Below are 16,284 nucleotides of genomic sequence, written 5' to 3' on the forward strand. Positions count from 1 at the left end.
GCCTGGCCAACATGGTGAAACCCCAACTCTACTACAAATACAAAAATTAGGCAGGCGTGGTGGCAGAGGCCTGTAATCCCAGCTACTTAGGAGGCTGAGGCAGGGAGAATTGCTTGAACCCAGGAGGTGAGCTTGCCATGAGCTGAGATCATACCACTGCACTCCAGCGTGGGCGACAGAACAAAACTTCAACCTCCAAAAAAAAAAAAAAAAAAAACAGCTAGCAGGTGACATTTGCTATGGGGAGACTAGGGATATGATCTTGCTGCAATCCTTCCATTTTAGTAAATCTAAACAGTGTGGATCCATTCTGTTTCGTCCCCACTCCACTCCAGAGCCAAAACAAGAAAATCAATTATATTTCTAGTTATTTAAAAACATATCTAACTAAATCATCTAATTAAAAGATAATATGCATGGTTCCATACTCTAAAAGAAAACTTATGCCCTGCATATCATGGGCATTTGATGAATGCTTATTCAGTTGACTGGTGTAGACTTCAATAATAACCTGTTCAATGCATTATGCCAGATGAATCTTGCATCTCAAAAGTAGAACAAATATTGTTCGTTCAGTTTTGTCTACCCATAAATGCAATATTTACTAATAAAAAGAAAATGAGTTTATTGTTCTAGAGAGTATGAGAATTTTGACAACATGAATTCTCCTGTCTTAGGACATAATTAATACTTAGAGGCATACTATTTCATGTGGAAGCTACCATTAAATCAATGTTAAGTGTTAATTACCTCACATAATCTTCTAATCTGACTTAAGACTGAAGACGTACCTCACAAAGCTGATTTATCAAGTTGTAAATCTTCACCTGTTGAATTCATAAGTTCATGTCTGAAAGGTGAGAATACTTAATATTCACTAGGCAATATTCAGCAAAGTAATATCCACTAGTACATATTTAATATTTCATCATGAACTGCGGGTGTGAAGAGAAAAGACAGGCTGGGTACAGTGGCTCACACCTGTAATCCCAGCAGTTTGGGAGGCCGAGGCAGGCAGATCATGAGGTCAGGAGTTCGAGACCAGCCTGGCCAACATGGTAAAACCACGTCTGTACTAAAAGTACAATAATTAGCTGGGCATGGTGGCAGGCACCTGTAATCCCAGCTACTCGGGAGGCTGAGGCAGGAGAATTGCCTGAACCCAGGAGGTGGAGGTTGCAGAAACCATTATCACGCCACTGCATTCCAGCCTGGGCAAGAGAGCAGGATTCTGTCTCAATCAATCAATCAATAAAAATATAAGGAGGAAGCATTTACTGTGTATTTATATGTCTGGTATTATGTGAAGCACTTTATTATCTTATCAAATCTTCGGGACAGATCTTCAGTTCTCATGACCACAAAAGAGGATACTAAAGCTCAGACAGGAGAAGAGACGTGGCCAGCCTGTGTCCCCAGGGCCTATGGTCTTACCACTAGGTTACAGTGTTTCCAGATATCACATGTTGTGAGGTTTTTGCTTTAAAATGAACCAAAAAAAAACCAAAGGTGAAAAAGGCATAAGCTATTAAAAAGTGGGAGAAACACTAAGAGAACCTTAAGCATGTAACTAAAAATATTATGGAAATGTTATTGAATTCATTAGCAAATTTAGTGCTAGGTTTTGAGGAGTAGGTTATATTACTCATAATGAAGAAAAATGTTCATTTTAAGTACATTAACATAAATACCATCAATATTGTTTATCATGTTTAAATGTTCACTTAAAGCAATTCAGTTAAAATTCTGCATATCATACAATTTCATAGTTTGCTAGTAGGTTACAAGTAAATAGTCACCCAAATAAAAACATCATGTTTTCCACTGGTTGTTCCTCTTTTTAGGTGAGCATTTGATGTATACCAACAGAGAGAGGATAATAACAAATTGCTAATTTCTTTCATCACTATATAAAGGTGGCTTCAGGATAGAATAGTATCAGGGCAATGATGAATTTGAAATCTAACATCAATTCAGTGATGCATCAAGATAAAAGTAGAGACAATAGGGGCACCTTGGTGAGTACTGAACATTTTATTTATTTACTTATTTTGAGATGGAGTTTTGCTCTTTTTGCCCAGGCTAGAGTGCAATGGTGCAACCTCGGCTCACCGCAACCTCTGCCTCCTGGGTTCAAGCGATTCTCCTGCCTTGGCCTCCCGAATAGCTGGGATTACAGACATGCGCCACCACACCCATCTAATGTTGTATTTTTAGTAGAGACGGGGTTTCTCCATGTTGGTCAGGCTGGTCTCGAACTCCCGACCTAGATATCTGACTGCCTTGGCCTCCCAAAGTGCTGGGATTACAGGTGTGAGCCACCGCGCCCAGATGAATTCCAAATTTAACAAAGCAGACTAAGAGAAACAATTCATTTAAAAAAATAATATTTGGCCAGGCATGGCGGCTCACACCTGTAATCCCAGCACTTTGGGAGGCTGAGGTGAGTGGATCAGGAGGTCAGCAGTTCAAGACCAGCCTAGCCAAGATCATGAAACCCTGTCTCTACTAAAAACACAAAAATCAGCCAGGCGTGGTGGCTGGTGCCTGTAATCCTAGCTGCTCGGGAGGCTGAGGCAGAGAACTGCTTGAACCCGGGAGGCAGAGGTTGCAGTGAGCCGAGATCATGCCACTGCACTCCAGCCTGGGTGACAGAGTGAGGCTCCGTCTCAAAAATAAATAAATAAATAATTCAATGAAATCCCTAAGATCTAGGGTTTTGCAATAAATATGTAAATAAATTTCCAATCTCCATACTGAAAGTTTAAAAGAAACGCTAACTAATAACTAAAGAAATACAACTTTTCCTCAGCTTTGCAGCAATCTAGAAACAAAGTGTGTAGACACTACAAAGCACCTTACAAGGAGAAACGTGTAAGGATGGCATGACTCGCCGGCAGCCCTGGGCTTGTCCACAGTACCCCCATGATGAACAGTAACTCCATTGTGTAAATGCCCATGAACATAAGATTACAGGACTTTTCCAGTTTAGACATACCATATTTTCTTTCAGACAATTCTTCAGTTTGTTTACGTAGATCAGCGATACGACGATTCCATTTCTCTGAAAATCAAGCAAAAGTTGCTTCTCAATAATACGTCCCTATGTCAGAGCAGCACTAACGTATAATGACTGATTTCATATATTTTACATTCTAACAGTCCATATCATTTTACTGCTTTCAAGAAAAAATTTCCCCTTTTTGGTGGTTCTTAGAATTGGTTTAATGGGAGACTATTAGAGAAGCTGAAAAGCAGGAGGGCAGAAAAGTTCAATTAAATTAAACACAATAACAGGGAGGTCACAATGAGGCGGTCTCCAGGGGTCTTTTAGCAGACTTCCTAAAACATGTCTCAGCTGTGTGAAATAAGACTTTACAGCAGCCGGGTGCAGTGGTGCAGGCCTGTAATCCCAGCACTTTGGCAGCAGAGGCAGGCGGATCGCTTTGAGCTCAGGGCAACATAGCCAAAACCCCCCTCCCCTAACCCCACCCCCACCCCGTCCCTACCAAAAATACAAAACAGCAGGGCATGGTGGCGGGTGCCTGTAGTCCCAGCTACTCAGGAGGCTGAGGCAGGAGAATCACCTGAACCCAGGAGGCAGACATTGCAGTGAACCAAGATCACGCCACTGCTAGCCTGGATGACAGAGCAAGACTCCACCTCAAAAAAACAAAAACAAAAACACAAGGTTAACAGGGACCCCCGACCTTCCAGATACAAGTTTAAGAGGGACCCCTAAGCAAAAAATGCCAACCCTTTTTCTCCCAATCATTGAAACACCAGGAGGGTGTAACAGTTTTGCAGCCTAGCTGTAGCAGGCTGATGCCCCCAAGATGCCCATATCCTAATCCCGGTAACTGGTGAACATGACCTTATATGGCAAAAGGGGCTTTGCAGATATAATGAAGTTAAGGGCCTTTGGCTTTTGGGGTTGATGTACTCACTCGGATCCTTATAAGAGCAGAGCAGGTGATGGAGAGGGTGGGAGGTGTAGTGACAGAAGCAGGAAACTCCAGTCATTCGAGATGGGCAGCACAAGCTGAGGAGTGCAGGCCACCTCTACGGCCAGGAAACAGATTCTCCCGCAGAGCCTCAGAAGCCACCGACCCTGCTCTCACCTTGACTCAGTAGGACTTACTGTAGAATTCTGGCCTTCAGACCTGTAAGGGAATACATTTTGGTTGTTTTAAGTCACTAAGTGTGTGGTAATTTGTTGTAGCAGCCACAGGAAACTAGTATTGTAGTGAAGCCTCAAAACCCCCCTGAAGGGGCGGGGCTCAGTGGCTCATGCCTGTAATCCCAGCACTTTGGGAGGCCGAGGTGGGTGGATCACTTGAGGTCAGGAGTTCGAGACCAGCCCAGCCAACATGGTGAAATGCCATCTATACAAAAAACACAAAAACTAGCCAGGCATGGTGGCACATGCCTGTAATCTCAGCTACTCAGGAGGCTGAGACAGGAGAATTGTTTGAACCCAGGGGGGCGGAGGTTGCAGTGAACTGAGATTCCACCACTGCACTCCAGCCTGGGTGACAGAGCGATGCTCCATCTCGAAAACAAAACAAAACAAAAAAACCCCAACTGAAGGTTTCCAGTTCTGCCAGCAGTCTCCCACCCAACCCCCAGAAGCAGACATTCCATTGCTGTGGGCCATGGACAGGCAGAAGGAAGCACCTCCTCATGGCAGAGGCCTACCCAGGAGAAACCCAAGGGAAGGCACTGCTGGGCTGGCCCCTCTCTGCCAAGGCCATATTCTTTTTTTTTTTTTTTTGAGGCCAGTTTCACTCTGTCTCCCAGACTGGAGTGCAGGGCCACAATCTTGGCTCACTCCGACCTCTGCCTCCCCAGTTCAAGGGATTCTCCTGCCTCAGTCTCCTGAGTAGCTGGGATTACAGGAGTGTAGCATGCCTAGCTAATTTTTGTATTTCTAGTAGAGATGCGGTTTTGCCATGTTGCCCAGGCTGGACTCGAACTCCTTGCCTCAAGTAGTCCACCTGTCTCAGCCCCGCAAAGTGCTGGTATTACAGGAGTAAGCCACTGCACCCAGCATTTGCCAAGACCTTTGATGGCAGGCTTCTTCCAGGTGATCAGTCCTTGTCTGGTCTGGCTCTGCCCCACTCTCCTTCTCACCTAGTTGGAATCCCTAGCTACTTTTCAGTAGAGGAGAGTGTATACCCCAATCCCAGCTTGGTTCAGATCTGCATTTAACTCATGGAACCTGGCTGCTCCCCAGGTCCTGAAGAAAAAAACGGTCTCTCTGTGGGTATGATAAAGGATGGGCCTGTCCCCAGGACCCTGTGAGAGGGAAGCCCAATGTCCCACCAGGTTGGCAGGGCTGGGGAAGGGAAAGTGTTATGGCAGCCCCAAGAAAAAAAAGACGCAGCAGAGGGAGCAGGACAGCGCTCACATGGAACTCATGCCACTGCCTGAGTGAGGGGAGGGAGGAGTGCACGCCAGTGACGTCAGGGGGCAGAGAGGCGCAGTTCCAGGGTGGCTTTCCCCCTCACTTCCTGCCATGTTACTCTGATCACCTCCAGGTTAGCCTGCCCACTTTGTGCCCAGGGGCCTGTAGAAAACCACAGCTCCCCATGGTTATGGCCCCAGGAGTGGGGCAGAGCAGGGAGGAGTCCTGGGCAGAGGAGAGGCAGGGGCAGGAGGGAGTGGGCCTCAAACTCCAGGAGGGGGCCCTTCTCATGGGTCCTGCTTTCTGGCTTCTCCTTCCTTACCCCTGGGCTGATCACTCGGGGAAGAACTGAGACAAAGTTTCTCACCCTCAGGCCCAAAGTGTTTAATTACTGGGCCCTTAGGGAGGTGTGAGCCCCCTGAAAGGATGAAAGGTTTTGTTTTGTTTTGTTTTTTGAGACAGAGTTTCGCTCCTGTCGCCCAGGCTGGAGTGCAGTGGCGTGATCTCACCACACTACAACCTGCGCCTCCCAGGTTCAAGTGATTCTCCTGCCTCAGCCTCTGGAGTAGCTGGGATTACAGGTGGCTGCCACCACACCTGGCTAATTTTTTGTATTTTTAATAGAGACAGGGTTTCGCCATGTTGGGCAGGCTGGTCTTGAACTCCTGACCTCAGGTGATCCGACTGGCTCCGCCTCCCAAAGTTCTGGGATTACATGAGCCACTGTGCTTGGCCACGATGAAAGGTTTTGTGTGGGGAGCATGTACATGCCTTTCTGGGAAAACAGTCCACAGCTCTTATTCTCAGCAGGCTTCACGGTCAAAAAAGGTTAGAACTCTTGCTACAGAGCTGTGGAAGCAGCTAGGTGAGGGGCCTGCCAAGGGCACTCTGGGCACTACCTGGGCACTCCCGAGCCCATCATCCCCTAGGCAGGCTGCACTGCTTGGTATTTGCAGAGCTGAGGGGGTGGGGCATGTGGGGACTGTGAAATTGCCCTGAGATGACCCACAGTCCTCAGCTGGGAAGTGAGCAGTGCATCTCCTGCAGCGTCCTCCATCCCTAGAGCCATGGGGCCAGGAGGACTGGCCCTAGCAGCAAGTGAAAAGCCTATTATTGATTCCCTCCCTAGCCACGTAGACAGTGAACCAAGACACTCATATCAGGTAAATGCCTTGTTCTCTGTTACCGAGGTAACCAGTAGGCATTCCCAGATACAGTGAAGGTCCTCACACCAAGATATGCACCTGGCCACCTGAGGAAAGAGAAAGGACTATCTGAGGGGATGGGGCTGAGCTGGGTGTGGAGTGGTCCTTGTGGGTCTTAGAGAGTGGGAGGGGGAGCAGCATGAGCCAGGCCTCGAGGCAGAAGGACAACCAGGAGACAGCCTGGAAAAAGTGCTGGACCCACAAGGGCTCAAGGCTTGCCAGAGGGGAGGTGGGATAGGCTGCAAAGTCCTGAGGTCTGAAGATTGGCCCTGGCAGGAAGAAACCAGGTAAGGTGGGGTGTTACCTACACCCTCGGGGCCAGATGCAGGCCAGAGCCAGCCAATTACCAGGCCCTTAGAGAGATGTGAGCCCCTTGAAATGATGCAAGCTTTTTTGTTTTTGTTTTGGAGACGGAGTTTCGCTCTTGTCGCACAGGCTGGCACCTTTGCCCAGAGCAGGCACCAAGACTTCTGGCTCTGGGTGTGACCTCAGTCTGGGTAAAAGCCCCAGCCCCCACCAGGACCACCTACCCCCTAGACTACTTCAGGTGCTGAGCCCAAGCCACGGGCAGGAAGCTAAACTGATGCCTAGGGCAATCCCAACAAAGTCCCTGGTTCCCCGCAGCTATGGGGCTGACGGGGAATTACAGCCCAAACCCCAGATGCTGGCTCTCAAACTAACACTGAGCCCTCAGTGCCCACAGGGAGATACAATCAGCGCACTTCCCAGATGGGGAAATGGGATCAGAGAAGTGCAACAGCCTTGCCCAATGCCCCAGACCAGGGCTCCAGGCCCAGAGTGTTCTTTTGTCACTGTGTTCAGAGGGCAGCAGCTGCTGTGATGTATCCACCTGAGCCTGGCAGCTTTCTCCAACTTTGGAAGCCCAGGAGCATGGCCCCTGTCCACAGATGCACCTGGCATGAGGCGTGCCCAGAGGGACAGAGGCAGATGAGTTTCGTCGCCTCCACTGGATTGTGAGGGCCTAGAAGGAGACAAGGGTCTGCTTGAGAAGGCAGTGAATAGCGAGCAACCTGAGGCAGTGCCCCTCTGGATGGATGCGCAGTGCCTGGATGGAAACTGGCTCAGACAGAGCTCAGTTCTGCAGGTCCCTGAGGCAACCTTTTATCAAGCATTTTTAAAAAATGCTTCTACATTTCTTATTTATAGGTATTCTAATAATACTGCGTGACATTACGGACAACTTAGCCTAAATTATGGAAAATCAAATTATTTAGTAGAACTGCAAGACAATCCTCTCAGTTGTTGTAGTAAGTGTTGCTATAAACATTTAAAACAGCAAAAAAAATACCAAATACCTGCACAGTATGTATGATAAATGCATATGATAAAGTAAAAAAAAAAAGTAGCACACACTGAAAGAAAGCCAACAGAAGAGGGCACTGGGCATGGGCCAGGGAGGGCAAGAATTGGGATGGGGACATGGAGGAGCCCAATCCAAGGCAAGACACAGGTTCAGGCTTTACCACAGTCACAAAGGCTGCTTCTTGTTTTTGTTTTTAGCAGAAGGTAAGCATGAGCAAATCACTTTTTAGAGGTAACTTTGCTGGACTTGTGAAGAATGGTGTGCAAGGTCCAGAGCGACTGCAGGAGAGGGAAGGTGGGATTCCCACAGAGCAGGAGCACAGATGAGCCAAGCAAGGCCCTGCTTAGAAGGCAGCAATCAACAGAGATGCACAGACCTCTGAGGGTGCCGGGACAGCCATGCAACAATGCAGCCCTTTTGCTTCCTAAGCTCACCAGTTCCCTCGCTTCACCTCTGAGAGGTGGTTTGGAGAAACACAGCCCTTCTCAAGAGGGTTGCAAGGTAAGTTTAGTTGGTACATGAGTGCACAGCACATTTTAATTTTTATAGTTATGCATTTATTTTATATGTACTAGACAAACGACCGACAGAAAATTTACCATTTCACAGGTATTAGTGTTTAGGATGAGGCTAAAGTAGGTATTTCTGTTTAAAAAAGTAAATTTGAAGAAAAGCTACCCAGCAAATTATAGTAGTATGTGGTACACAGACAAAAAAAAAATTATGCAGTCGTCCAAATGACTGAAACTGATAAAATGCTGGTCCTGGTCTATGGATTCCCCCTCTGACAAAGCACAGAATACTCGCACCTTCTCCAGAGTCAGTGACCAAAGATGAGAGAGCAGGGCACCAAGCACAGAAACCACCAGGAGCCAATGACTTCCTCCTGTGCTCCATCCTACTCTCTCACTCACACCAGGAATTAAATCCTTTTATGTAGACAGATGGTCAAGAATTGCTACTATAAAGCAACTCAGTATGGTCTGAACTATCAGAGAGCTACATGGAGAAATAGTTACTGCTAAACAGACCTCTCTGCTGATGTTTTTCCCAGCTACTTAAGTCCTGAAAATTTCCACAAGGCTGAGTCAAATCTGCGTTTCATCATCTATAAGAAAGGTACCTATCGAGAACACCCTGCTGGCCAGTGTGTAAATATCTAAAGGAGGACTCAGAAAACACCGGGCAAGTCCAGCCTGCACGTGGTGGCTGGGCTTCAGTGAAGCATGGAGCACAACAGGAGTTGTAAGTAGTAGTTACATCAGCAGCCCTGGAAATTCTGCTCAGAACCAAACTGAACAAATAACATTATCTAAAGCCTACAATTATTTAACTCCCTAAATTTTCTGTCCTCCCAGTAGCACTTTCAAATGCCTAAAAGCAATTAAAAGAAACATTTTTCCAATGTCTCACAGAACCATTAGAAACACAAAATTAATAGCTTCATAAACTATAGCTTCTATTTTATCCATAATAGAATGAAGGTGCATAAACCACATAGTAATTAATCTTTGGACAAAAGCAAACAATAAATGGAATATATGGCTAAGATCCTTTCTTTTTGAGTGTGGCCCAAGATAAAAATTTCTTCCAAAAGGGTATCATTAATGCAATAAGGCTTTTGTGGAATTCTATTTTGTATGAAATTCCCGTTTTCTATTAGCTATTTCTTCCTCTGTGACACAAGCCTCATTCCTTGTGAAAAACACGAAGGAAAACATTCGTGAAATCATCAGGTAAAGATCCCACGACCTTTCTATCACTGACACAGTATGTAGGTACATGGTACAACCCCCAAGGGACCACCTTGTGGCATCCTCAGCAACCACAGAGCCACAGGGCAGATGAGTGTTTGCTCCCACTGAGGCTCTGCAACCTCTGCCACCAATACTGGAGAAATCCTCCAACCTCACTGTTTTCTCCTGAACTTGTTCCCTTGTTTTTCGATTAATACACAGCAAACAGGCACACCTTCAAGCTGCCAAAAGCATCTTAAACGTTGTACACTTACAATCTTCAAAATATAGTAGCTCAAAAGAGTCATCAAAGTAGTTTTTGAAATAGAACACTTACTTTGACCACATAATTGAACCTTCGGGTATCTTGAATTGCACTTGAGAAGTCTAACCGATTAAAGGCTTCTCCCAAGGTGCAATAGCCATGCCTCTGGAAGAGCAACACAGAAGTTAAAATTAGTCAATTAGCCAAAAAGAATTGGCAGTTAATGTCAATTAATTGTGCAATTAAAAAAATTTTTGGCAAAGGACAATTTGTTTTTATTTTGAAGACTGATTTTAGATTTAGATGAGAGTATAGTAAAATTGTAGCAATGCTAATAATTTAAGCTGTTTATGTATACCTGAGACACCGTTAACTGACATTTTTTACAACCTGCTGAAGTAATGACAAAGACAAATATTTATTAAATATCTTGCTGGTTTGTTTTGTTGGGGACAAACTGGGGTGTGGACGACGTCAAAGCTAAGATCATAAAAAAACTGGATTCATTCTAGGCTACGCAACTAAAAATACATAAGTCATCTGATTAACTGCATTGTAAGGATGTAGGTGTTATAAATATCTACTTGAAACACAGGATTTCTCTGCAGGGGAGGCATGCACTGCCCGAGTTTGAAGTATAACATGGGATTTCTCTCCAGAGCAGCCATGCACTGCCCAGGCTGGAAGTATGCTCAACCACAAGGATCAGGGCTGGGAGAGGCGCTTCGGTAGCAAGAAGGTGCCTCTGAAAACCAGCATTGGGATGGAGAGGGCTGAAGGCAAGTGCTGGATGTGACCATGGGCAGCTTTCAGGCTGGGAGCACGGACGCCAGGAACCCAACACACCAAAAAAACTGGTGCTTAGACCCACAGGTCCAAGAACCGAAGGAAGAAAATGAAACAATTTATTTTCAGTACTGTAAACACTGCTGCTATTCTCTTAGATGTTTTTCTTCCATGATATACCCTTATCCTGTATTGGTTTGTATAGATTAGCACATTAGGTTTCAGAAGTCATTTTAAACTCCATCTTCATCCTCCATATTTGAAATATGTAAAATCTACAGATTTTCAGGTCAAAGTTGTAGAGATAAGTAAGCTGGAAAACAATAATAGAAAACATGAGATGATTGGTCTCAAATTCCAAACAGGTGACTTGAGATGTCCTAGAGAAAGCAGCTGGAGTCATAGCACCTTTGTCTCTAACAGCCGATACACTCAGAGGCTCATGTGCTTCTGTGCGTCAACCCCAATCGCCCTGACGGGTGCACAACTCAGCAAAATATACTCATTTAAAACATCCAAATATGTTGACTGAGTGCCTGCTATGTGGAAAACATTTTCCTGGGAACTCTGGGGAAAGGAAACACTCATTTTGATATAGATTATAATCTGAAATCCATCACAGCTGATATTCCACACGATGGTGTAGCAGACACTTTCCAAGGTCACCACCCATCTCACAAAAGGAAATTAAATCTGATTCACAGAGCAGACCACAAAGAGCATGTCTGGACCTAGAACCACAGCACGTAACCTCGGAAGCGGTGAGACACCAGCCAGCATGGACAGGCAGCAGGCACTTGCTCTATACCAGGTGAGGGTGTGGAGACATGACGTGGTGCAGGGACACCAGCACCCAGTCCTAGTTCTGGTCCCTCTCAGCCTTGTTAGGTCCTGGTTCCTAGGATTCCAGGGAGCATCCCCACAGCCTCACAATAAGATCCTCCTCTCCTGCATATGCTAGCTTGGATGGGATCCTCTGTTCTGTAATCAGTATGGCAACAGAGCAGATGAAATATTTAATGGTCTTTCATGAGCACTAAATTTTGTTTTTTACAAACTAGGTTAGATTCTGTCAAATAATCGTCTAATGGTGTATTCGAGTGTATATTAAGGATCTGATTCATTCTATACCCACTAACCATAACCAAACAGATTAAGTTTTCTTTCTCAGAATCTAATCCTTCAGTTTCTTGGAAGCTGGACTAGTTTCAGAGCATCTACAAACATTTCTGGAATATTTAACTTACCCTGAAATAACATGATAGACAGTAATTCCCTAAATTATTTTCCCCAATTGTTGCAAAATAAAGCAAATGCAGAGTTTCTAGGACTATAAAAGGAACTCAACTTCCCGGATCCTAGTAAAGAAACAGGAAACAGCTTGAAGCTCTCTGGTTTGTTTTATGGCTCATGAAAAAGCTTTAGCCCAACTTGGCAAAAGAAAGGCAGGGAAAGAGTTCACATGGCTCTGCACAAACCCAACCCAATTACTAATTTCATGTTAGCCACTCTTTATGTGGAATTAGAGGGCTCACAGATGCCCTGCCCTCCAAAACACGCCACAGGGAGGACACACTCCCATCAGCATCAGGGGTTCATGCTAACACAGAGAAAATGCGTATGACTGCAGGAGTCCATGCTTGGTTTAAATAGCCCTGCTGTTGACTCAGATATGTACAGGTAGGCAGGAACCACACACTGCACACATATACCACATGCCACCACACACCATACATCCCACACACCAATGTGTGCACAAATACATGCACAACCATACATACACACCATACATACAACACACATACACCATACACACAACACACACCAATGTGTGCACAAATACACAGCCACACACCACATGCAAGCACACACAATGGAGAATCACTGCCTCAAAAGCTCCTCATATGCTATTATCTGTCAGAATGTGAACCATAGATCTGATATTGCAAAAGAAATGTGTTTTATGCAACTTTATTAATACATTTATTTAATGTGACTCCATATTCAACAGAAACAATACAAGATACTCTCTTATTTATAATAGAATACTTACTTCTTTTGTGCTTTCTTTATGGACATAGATCCATTTTTCACGATAAAAACCTAGAATAAAAATTACCTTTGTTTTTAAAATCTGGCAAATCATTTCAAAATGAAGATTTTAAAGGAATTTAAATAATTGGACATATTAACAAAATTATCTGACTTACTATATTGACAAGAAATGCTTTTACTTGGTTGAATGCAAACAGAATTGCTTTGTTTCTTTAATCAGTTTAAGATATGAACAATGATTTCAGACAGTACCAAGTCCTAGTAACTTAGAAGAAAATTAGTATTATTAATGACTGAAGCCATATGAAGACATAAATGATTATAAAATGCAATTACATTACTACATTCCTATGTACCCTGATAAAAAGTTCTATTCTTCTGTTGCTGTGTATAGTACTCCATAGAAACAAATTTTTCAGATAAATCTTAAAAGTTTCAAGAATCACACTAACTGTATTCTCCATGTGACCCTATCTTCTTCATAAAGTAGTCCCCCCATATTCACAGTTTCATCTTCTACAGTTTCAATTACCCACAGTCAGCTTTGGTTTGAAAACATTAAGTGGAAAATTCCAGAAATAAACCATTCATAAGTTTTAAATTGTGTGCCATTCTGAGTGGTGTCATGAAATCTCACACCGTCCTGCTCTGTCCTGCCTGGGATGCAAATCCTCCCTTTGTCAAGCGAGTCCTACACTACCCGCCCCTTGGTCACTCAGTAGCCGTCTTGGTTATCAGATCACCTGTTGAGATATCACAGTGCTTGTGTTTAAAGAACCCTTATTGCACTTCATAATAGCCCCAAAATTCAAGAGCAGTGATGGTGGCCATCTTGCTATAACTGTTTCATTTTATTATTATTCTCGTTAATCTCTTACTGCACCTAATTTATAAATTACACTTTATTATAAGTGTGTATATACAGAAAAAAAAACATAGTATCCATAAGGTTTGGTAGTATCCACAGTTTCAGGCATCCACTGGAGGTCTATCCCCTGAGGTAAGGGAGCCTACTATACATTAACATGTGTCTTGGTAACTCACAGATATGCTGCATGATAGAACTCTATGCCCTCTCACAGATAGGTCCCACCTCCAGCCTTCCCCTGCTGCCATCTAACATTCTAAACTCCAGCTCTGAATGTCTGTCTCCTGCTGTGAATCTTCAGTGACTTCGAAACTCAAGTCAGGACACCTCTCAGTTTGGCCTCACTGCTCAAGATTGAGCTGAATTCATGACCATAATTCAAGCATTCAGATTCATGGGCTGTTTTGTGGGTTTTGCTATCTCTTATTTTGTTTTTGCACATCTTACCCACTGAAACACTGGGCTGCAAAAAGTTTGATCACTAAATATGTAGGCAATGCTGGATACTGGGCTGTTATTTACATAGTTGTATCACCTTTTATTTCATAAGATAGCATTGTCAGAGTAATTTAGTATTTCAACATAACAAGTAAAATAAAATTAATGAGAATGATCTTACTTTGAGTATTTGTGTCATTTCTAAAATGGTCCTTTTTCCTTTTTTTGGATGCATATTCATGCTCTTCATTATTGAATATTTCTCCATCTTCGCTATTTAAGATACTGAAATAAAGACATATTCTATTAAAATATTTTTTCAGGGAGATCTTCATTTGGCTTTTCTTTTGTAAAAGGATACAAATACTTCAAAGTGACAGACTGTGGGCTTGAAATCACAGGGGTAATGTCTAATACATTTTTGTTTCATTTTGAGAAATAAGATGTATCCTGGTTCTTTGAGAATATTGTACCAGAAAGTGCTGAACATGTTTTAGAATCTCTGAAGGGTCTTGATATGCTTATCCAAGGTAGTTTCAAACATCAAAATGGCTTATTAAAACAGAGATTTTTTAAAAAACAGCTATTAAAACTCCAGAAAAAAGATGGTAAGAACATGATGATACCCAATACTGACCAATGACTTGATGTATCCCTTACTCCATGCTGAGTAACCACTCAACATTTCTGTTTACTCCCTATATGTTTAAGGGTTTAACTGAAGTTAATTATTACTGCACTGAACATGTTTTTATTAAGCACCAACCACATAAACTGTTAACACATTTAACTGGAACCAGGTGAAGTGACATGTATATTTTTACTATTTAAATACATTTAATTAAAAGCTGTTCTTTGTGAAACAAGAAAATCAAATCATAAGGCAATAACTAAACAATGGGAACACCTTTTACTTTTTAAAAAAATGTCTTCCTTACAGAATAAAAAAACCTGTAAATAGTAATCCACATCCTCAAAACTAAAGATGTGTAAAATTTTTATTTTCCACACACTGATAACAGATTTTCAGTGTAAAGTGAGGAAGGAAGCTCTGTGGAGACAAGCTGGTTGGTGGAGGCATGCGAGAGTGGTGCTCAAATCCAAGGAACTAAAATTGCTTATTTGCTGGTCATCGTTCTTTGACAAGAAAATTGTATACAAGCCCCTTTCCACTCACCAGTATTCACTTTTAGTAAAAAACAGCTGCCTTTGTCAAATGAGTCACTTTCTCACTGTCAGAACAGACTTAAACAGCAGTGCCAACAGATGTAAATCATCAAGACAAGCAAAGCACATTTGAAAAACATACAAACAACTGAACTTTTTGTGGCAGACATTATAACAGCAATTTATGGAAATGTGTTGATGTTTGTATTTTATATTTAGTCTTACACCAGTTTGTTATCATTGATTGAAATACTGAATGTAGAAGCTTTAGAATCTAAAAGGGCTTTTCTAACGAAAATTACAAACATATCAAAGGAAAAGCACAAATACAATGTTCTCCAGAAATAGTGTCGCAGAAGTAAAGACAGAATATGGAAGGAGACAGGACTGCTGACTAATCTCACACGTACAGGGAGAAGGACACTCCATGCAGCTTAGCTCCAACATGTGAGCGTGGGACAGAAAAGCAAGGTGAACCTAAAGACATCCCATGGACACACTGAGCTGCAACCAACTCTGCCCATAGGTGGTGGGGCCAGGTTCAGATGCTTGCAGTAACCGCATCCTCCCGTGAATCTGGGCCTACATGGCTGTGGCTCCCTGGGGGCTACCCACACTGTGGATTCCACAGGTGGAGGTGACCTTCTTGGGCACTGCTGGGACACTTCCTGGGCCTGCCTGGGCAGTGGTAGGGCTCAGAGAACTTCAGCGTTAGGGCCTTGGGGAGTCTATGTCAGACTTGAGGACCAAGCCTGGGCTCACAAATGACAACTAGGCTACTATTTTTACAAAGTATTTTAAATGGGGAAAAAGCCATTATTTTTTGGTTGTGGGTTTTACACTGTCAGGTAAATAAAAGTGTACAAGTACAGAAGAAAGACGAATGCTTCTGAAATTTAAATTCGACACATTAAAATGTTAATAAAGGAGTATTTAATTTATAAATCTTTCTATTCTGCATGTATCAACTACATTTCATAGCAATCAACTACATGTCATAGCAAACATGTTCTCTTTTTATAACCTTCAAGAC

The 16,284-nt window shown here is 43.3% G+C and overlaps 1 pseudogene; it reads right to left on the minus strand.

The window, feature by feature from the left end:
• Positions 1-16,284, minus strand: part of LOC129527807 (F-box only protein 25-like) — a 76,232-nt pseudogene that overhangs the window by 35,910 nt on the left and 24,038 nt on the right.

This window comes from Gorilla gorilla, chromosome 18 (assembly GCF_029281585.2).
Source record: "Gorilla gorilla gorilla isolate KB3781 chromosome 18, NHGRI_mGorGor1-v2.1_pri, whole genome shotgun sequence".
In the NCBI taxonomy this organism is placed as follows: Eukaryota; Metazoa; Chordata; class Mammalia; order Primates; family Hominidae; genus Gorilla; species Gorilla gorilla.